The 8309-nt window shown below is 39.0% G+C and overlaps 1 pseudogene; it reads left to right on the forward strand.

The window, feature by feature from the left end:
- The first annotated feature begins 909 nt into the window (after window positions 1-909).
- Window positions 910-1007, forward strand: LOC123630955 (annotated as a pseudogene).
- The last annotated feature ends 7302 nt before the right edge of the window (window positions 1008-8309 follow it).

Here is an 8309-nt window from a genome sequence, read left to right on the forward strand (position 1 = left end):
AGGTCCTCTGATCAAAAGCATTTACAACCAATTCAAGCATGTTTGTTGTTCCATGGTGAGCAGGTATATGCAAACCTACCTCCAAAGGCTGAGAAAGCTGAGGGGCCCAAGAAAGAGGGGCAGACAAATCCAGAAAGAAACAGGGACTTGTGAACAGAAGCCATATTGAAACAGGATTCCTGCACCTGCCCTCCAGGAAACAGCCTTTATATACCAAGCTTTTTTGGTATATAAAAACGTGTGCAGCTGGTCGTGCCTTAGACTTTCTTGCAAATGTGACCATTGGAGAGGTTAGATAAACATTTTTATGAGGGGTTACCTATGCTATGGGAACACCTTGGTATGCAGGAGTCAAACATCAATTATCACAGCTGCTGTACTTCAAAATGGCATCACTCTTACCAAGTCAGCGGGCTCTTTTCCTACATTTGTATAAGCAGACATCCCAGGATGTTTCTCTACCTGGAGATGGTCCAGGATAGTAAAGATAAAGAACTCTCCCTCCCCTCCTGGAGAAGACTTGCTTACATCCTAGAGTAAAGATAAGGTTCCTCTCTCTCTCGAGGAGGAGGAGGAGGACGGGCAGATGGCCAGCAGTTATATATAAGATCAGTGTTTCCTAATTTCAGGCTTCCTCTCTTGTAACACACCCCACTGGGTGTGCAGGTACCATCTGGCCCTCACTCCAGTCTCCCTGTGTGGATGGGGTTTGGGAACCAACACAAGATGTTGCTCTGGCTGCTGCTTTGCCTTGAAGGATTAACTGTTTTTGTTTCTGACTCAGAAGCCTCATATTTTTTCTGTGTGTGTGTGTGTGTGTGTGTGTGTGTGTGTGTGTGTACACACATATATATTTACATATGGCAAAGTAACTTGTTAGCTTGCAAGTAGAGTAAAAATCTCAAACTGATCCTTTTGTACCTCATAAGTGTGATAATTGGGTTTTCACGAGTCTATATGAGATGTGCCTCCCTTAAACCTTGTGTCAGCACATTATCTGTCTGACATGAAAAAAGAAAGAAAACAAAAAAATAGAACAAGCAAATCTCAGACGCTTCATAGTTTCTGACTTACCACACCATCTTGCCACATTTGCTCTTTGCTCACAATTTCTCTCCTGTGCATGTACTATCATACACACACATACTTTATTTTTGCCGAATCATGTTAAAGTTAAGTTTCTGCAAAACCATTTCTAATGGCTGCGTATACTATTTTAAGCCTCTATCATAATTTAACCAGCCTGTACTGCCAGATATTGAGATTGTTTCCCACAGTTTGGAAATATTTATATTATAAATAGTATTGTGATGAGCTTTTATAACTAAATCTTTTCTCACATGTTAAATTCTTTCTTTAAGAGTTACTTGAAGCAGGAAGAGACTGAAGCAGGAAGATCACTGGAGCCCAGGAGTTTGAGGTCAACCTGGGTAACATAGCAAGATCCCACCTCAAAAAAAAAAAAAAAGTCCGAGTGTGTAATTTTTGTGTCCAAGGACTTACATAATTTTAAGAGTTTGGTATGTATTGCCAAGCTGCCTTCCAAAAAGCATATCAATCTATACTTTCAGCAGCAAAGTTTAAGAATACCCCTGTTCTTACACCCCTGCCAACAGTATTGTTTTTATCTTTGACATTTTGAAGAAACAAACAAAAAAAGAGGGCATTATCTATCTCATTGTTTTAATCAGCATTTGTTCATTAATGTGATTGAATTTCACTGGTGTGGTCATTCAACCATTCCTAGGGAGATCTACGGCCTGAGGCTGATCACAGACGACAGTCAGGTACTAAGGCAGCTGTCCCACAGCCTCTCATGGTGTCTCTCCTCTCTTCACTTCTGCTCAGTTCTTAGTTTCCAGTTCAGATTCTCAAAAGAAGAATCCAATACAGCATTTTCATGTCAGGTTATACCACCAGCCTATCTAAGGGATAGCTAACTGGAAGTTTAGGGTGGAATTTAGAGTCTGAATCCTGGGAATCCACATGTCAGCTGTGTTCATGGTCAGATCAGGCACCCCAAATTACACCCTTGGAGGGCTCTCTGATGATTGCCAGTTGGGGGACAGCAGTGGAGGCATTCCCCACCTTCCTGAATTGAAGAGAGCTGCCTGGCCTAGCAGGGCTGATCAGAATTCCACCCCCTGCCCATTCCCAATCACAGGCAGAGAAACTGGAAAAGAGAAACAGTGGTGGTGCACCGTAAGGCAGAAGGAAGAGAAAGCCTGGCTGCCTTTCAGTCCAGTGACTCTGCACACAATCCCTCATCTCCAAGGAAAAACATGGCCCAATGAATTTCACAGATCTTCACTAATCCTATTACTCTTTTCTCCTCCATACGGATAGGCAGAGGCCAAGTATGTTTATTTTTAATATTCTATGTGTTAGGCATTTTTCATTTTTGGCCTCCCAGAATCTAAATACATTTCTATTTGGAAAGAATTCCAATAAAGAAACTCAAGTGTGGGCAAACAGGCCCTTTCTCAGTGCCTTTCTCTCTAGAATTTGGTTATGGGACCTTCCAATCAGACAGTCCTACCTGAGACCTTGACTCTGGAGTAGCACAGAGAAGCAAATGGCATTTAGAATCTTTCCAAGGGTGGAAGAGGAACCTAGAAGGGTAGTGTCCAACGCCCAGTGTGGCTGTGCCAATGAAAGAAGTTGTTGGATACTACCCAGATTCTTCCTGTGTATTGATTTGGTCTCTATTTCTGGCTGTCTAATTTCCCATGGCTCCCTTTTCATGTTCCAAACTTCATTCTTTAGCTTTTCCAGTTTTGTGAGCTATCCAATGTCATTTCAATAAATTCCTTTTCTCTCTAACGAACTGTTAGGTTTGTTCCAGGTGGGAACCCAAAAAGTATGCATAGGACAGAATGCGATTAATGGAAAACTTAGGCTTGTAAAACAATAGCCACAGGAGTCTGGAGAGTCCCTGGACTTTATAAATCTAACAGACAGCTGCAGCCAGCATTCCTCACCCCCTCTCCCCCACCCCACCAAAAGGGACGAAGTTTATCCCTCCCTGTCTCTCCTGATATGGATCATGCCGGAGCCAAAGGATTGATGTGACTGAGGCAGGGGTGCTAGGAGCTGGTTGTTTGAAAAAGAATTTATTACAAGCAGCTGTTCTGGCCCACTTACTTATTCCCCCCGGAAAAACCCTCTATAAAACCCAAGGTTTTCCCCTCCCTCAGGGTGGATGCTCTTTGGCCTCCACCCATCTGTACCCAGATGCTCAAAATAAACAGCATTTTGCTACACATGAGGCTTCGTGTGTCTCTCTCGGCTCCAGACCTAACACTAACCATTAGAGGAACTCCATTGTTTAGGAACCTGGAAATCTGATTAGTGTATACATCTTTTGTGCAGAAGTTGCCTTTTCTATGCAGACAAAAAGAGAAGAGGGGTGCCTACCTCTAGTCCAGAAGTATCCACTATCCTGACTTTTGTGATAAATATTTCATGGCTTTACTTTATAGTCTTACCATCTCTGTATGTAGTCAGGAGAATGAGGATTATGTGGTACAAAATATAACAGGGCTTCCCTTAAAAAGAGGTGCCTGTGACTCAAGCCACTGATACCTTTATTATACCCAGACTAACTATACAATGCCTTCCTAGATGATAATCCTGATTCAGATCACCCTATTTCCTACTGTCAGGATTCCTCTTTACTTTTAATTTATTATATAACACATGTATATTTAACATATAAAGTACATCTAACATATAAAGTATATGTAAGTTATGAGCATAAAATGAAAAGACCACCTGTGAACCCACACCTAACTTAAGAACATCACCAAGAATGGTGAAGCTGCCTGTGCGCTTTTCCTGGATGTCATACCTCTGCCTCTCCTTGTGTTTATCATTCCTTCATTTAAAATAATTTTATTATGAAATATCACTGACATAAATATAAATATACATCTTAATGAATCATGATGAAGGGAAAACCTATATTACCACTACTCACATCAAGGAGGAAAACATTTCCATTACTCCCAGATACCCCCACCTCCACCAGCAGTAGCCACTATCCTGATTTTTATAACAATATCATTCCCTTTCTATATAGGTTTACCACTCGTGTATGTATCCCTAAAACAATAAATTAATAATTTCATTTGGCCTGATTTTCAACTTTAAGAGAGTGGATCATACTGTATATGTTCTTTTGTGCCTACTTCTTTCACCCAATATTATGTTTATGAGATTCATCCATATCGTTGAATATAGCTGCAGCTTCTTTGATTTGCAGTGCTGTTAATATCCCATTGTAGGAAGATACCATGATTCATTTATGTATTTTACTGTAGATACACATAGATACACGTTGTGTTGCAGCCCTATGCTGCTTTGAATATCCTGATAAATGCACCCCACTGGGTCTTTTAGGGTATCTGCCTGGCAACAGGATAACAGGGTATGTGTAACTTCAGCTTTAGAAGAGAATGCCAAACTGTTTTCCAAAGTGAATGCGCCAATTCGCCACCAGCAGTCTGAGGAGTTTCTGCTGCACCACACTCTCACCAGCAATCAGTGTTATCAAGCTGTTTAATTTTAGTCAGTCTAGAGGATAGATAATGGTATCTCATTGTGGTTATAATTTGCATTTCCCTGATTAATAATTAGGCTGAGCATATTTGCATACGCTTATTGGTCATTTCTATTTTTTTCTTTGGTAAAGTCTCTGTTCAAGTCTTTTGCCCACTTTTTCAATGTTGTCTCTTACTGATTGGAGTTTTCATATACTCGAGAGGCTAATCCTTTATTAATTATATGTGTGGCAAATATCTTCTCCTACTCTATACCTTGCTTTTTTTTTTTTTTGCTATCTTTTGATGAACAAAATTTCTTTATTTGAATATAGTCAAATGTATTAATCTTTTCATTTATGGTTAGTAATTTTGATATCCAGTTTTAAAATTCTTTCTCTATCTTTGAGGTCATAAAGATATTCTTCTATGTTAATTTCTAAAAGCCTTAAATGTTGTCTTTCACATTTAAGTCTATCAGTGACTCCTGGGTATCATGTGAGATAGGGAACTTTCTTCCCATGTAGATACCCAGCTGTCCTAGCAGTATTGATTAAAAAGCCCATCTTTTCCCTACTGGATCTCTCTCACATACAAAGTGTCTACATATGTGTGGGCCTGTTTCTGGGCTCTCTATTCTGTTCCAGTGGTCTCTTTGCCATCCCCATGCCAATACCACATTATTTAATTACTATAATTTATAATCAACCTTTTTTTCTTTTTTAAAATTTTTCTTCCTTGACACAAGGAAACAATTTTTTTTTTTTTTTTGAGATGGAGTCTTGCTGTGTTGCCCTGGCTAGAATGCCATGGTGTCAGCCTAGCTCACAGCAACCTCAAACTCCTGGGCTCAAGTGATCCTCCTGCCTCAGCCTCCCAAGTAGCTGGGACTACAGGCACGTACCACGACATCCAGCTAATTTTTTCTATTTTTAGTAGAGACAGTGTCTTGTTCTTGCTCAGGCTGGTCTTGAACTCCTGAGCTCAGGCCATCCTCCAGTCTCAGCCTCCCAGATTGCTAGGATTATAGGCATGAGCCACTGTGCCTGGCCAATATAATAAACCTTGATACCATATTAAGAAAGTTCTCCTGATGCCTTGGCAATTTTTAGACTTATATTTCCATATAAAATTTTAACCTACTTGACAAGTTCCACAAAAGCAAAAACAAACAAAAAACCACCTGATGAAATTTTGATTGAGACTGCATGCAATCTATAAATTAATTTTTGGAGAATTGTCATCTTTTCTATATTGAGTCTTTCCACTCATGAACTAAGCAACTGTCCATTTATTTAGGTATTTTTTAATGTCATCCAATAAAATTTTATAATTCTCTACGTAGAATTAGAACATTACCACACAGGCCATATAGTTATGCATACACACTTAAAATTGTTATGTTTTCCTGGTGAATGGAACTTTTCACCATCATGAAAGGTTTTATATCTAGTAATGCTTTTTGACTGATACCAATATAGATATATTAGCTGTATTAGTTTCCAACTGCTGCTGTAATACATTACCACAAGCTTAGTGGCTTAAAACAACACAAACTTATCACCTTACAGTTTTGTAGGTCAAAAGTCTGACACAGGTCTCACTGGGCTAAAACCAAGGGAAGAATCTATTTCCTTGTCTTTTCTAAAGTCCAGAGGCCCCCTTCCTCCATCTTCAAAGCCAGGAACATTGCACACTCTGCCTTTCTTTTGTAGTCACATGTCCCTCTGACTGATACTCTCACTCTTTTCCTGCCTCCCTCTTTTACTTTTAAAGAGGCTTGAGATTACCTTTGGGCCCACCAAAGGTAATCCAGGACAATCCCCTCATCTCAAGGTCCTTGACTTAACCACATCAGCAAAATCCCTTTTGCCAAAGAAGATAACATATTCCCAAGTCCTTGGAATTAGGATATGGACATCTCTTTGTGGCAGGGTGCGTTATCCTGCCTACCATACCAGCTTTCTTTTGGGTAATATTTTCATGGTATACCCTTTTTATCATTTTACTTTCAGAATTTCTGTATTCTTATGTTATAGAAGTGCTCTCCTCTAAGCAGCATATAGGTTTTTTTTTTTTTTATTTCTTGAGACAATAATCTTTGCTATTTAACTGAAGCATTTAGTCCATTTACCTTTGATACAACTACTAATACATTTGGGTTTAAATGTATCTTCTTATTTGTGGTTTCAATTGGTCCCTCTATTCTCTTTCTTTCTTTTTTTTGTTTTTCCCCTCTCCTTTCTTGCCTTTTTTGGATTTAGTTTTGTTTATTTGTTTTGAGACAGGGTCTCACTCTGTTGCCTGGGCTAGAGTACAGTGGCATCATCACAGCTCACTGTAATCTCAAACTCCTGGGCTCAAGTGATCCTCCTGCCTCAGCATCCCAAAGTAGCTGGGACTACAGGTGCCTGCCACCATGCCCGGTTAATTTTCTTTTATTTTTTGTAGAGATGAAGTCTTGCTATGTTGCTCAGGCTGCTCTTGAACTCCTGGCCTCAAGCAATCCTCCTGCCTCAGCTTTCCAGAGTATTAAGAATATAGGCATGAGCCACTGGTCCCAGCATGGATGTATAATTTTTGAAATCAAATTAATTCTCCCCTCTCTAATTATCTGGAAATTAAACATTTTGTATAATTTTAATGATTACATAGAAATTACAACATGAATCATTAACTGATCAAAGTCTAATATTAATCAGTATCTTTTTCATCTTCCTGAACAATACAAGAATCTTTCAAATCTGCTGGTAATTTTTAATAGTCTCTTGTTCCTTGCTTATGTAGGTTTTGACAATAATACATAATGCCATGTATCTGCCATTGCAGAACATACATAATAGTTTCACTGCCCTAAAAATCTCCTACGCGCCACCTATTCATCCTCTCAAGCCCATGGTACCCACTGATCTTTCTATGGTCTCTATGTCTCTATGGTCCCTATACTGTGTAATTCCAACTATATGACATTTTCCAGAATGTCATGTAGTTGGAATTACACAGTATATAGCCTTTCCAACTGGCTTCTTTCACTTAGCAATGTGCAGTTAAGGGCCTCCTTTCATGGCTTGATAGCTCACTTCTTTTTATCACTGAAAACATTCCATTGTCTGTATGAAACACAGTTTGTTTACCTACTCATTTATTAAAGGACATCTTGGTCGCTTCTAAATTTTGACAATTATGAATAAAGCTGACAATTATAAACATTCATGTGCAGGTTTTTGTGTGAACAAAAATATTTATTTCACCTTTTATTTTTAAAATATTTCATACATCCTTATTTTATATTCTCTATCTGATAATTCCAATATATGAAGTTCCTGGGGACTAAATCATTTTTTTGTTTGTTTGTTTGTTTCTGCTGACTGACTTGTGGTGACTTATCTCCCTATATATTTGGTAATATTTTAATTTTAATTTTTTTTTTTTATAGACAGGGTCTTACTCTGTCACCTAGGCTGCAGTGCAGTGGCAGGATCATAGCTCACTGTAACCAAAATCTTGGGCTCAAGTGATCCTCCTGCCTCAGCCTCCCAGTTAGCTAGGACTATAGGAATGTAGCACCATGCCACCATGCCTGGAAATTTTTTTTTTTTCTTTTTTAGACACGGGGTTCTTGCTATGTTGCTCAGGGTGGGATAATTTTTGTGTGTGTGTGAGTTTATATTTTATTGACCTTAATCAATGGAAATTCCAAAGGTCTACATTTGGGATGCTTTCCCTCAGAAGCATTTTAACACGCCTCTGCTAAAAGCCAGATGGCAT

This window comes from Lemur catta, chromosome 1, assembly GCF_020740605.2.
Source record: "Lemur catta isolate mLemCat1 chromosome 1, mLemCat1.pri, whole genome shotgun sequence".
Classification (NCBI taxonomy): domain Eukaryota; kingdom Metazoa; phylum Chordata; class Mammalia; order Primates; family Lemuridae; genus Lemur; species Lemur catta.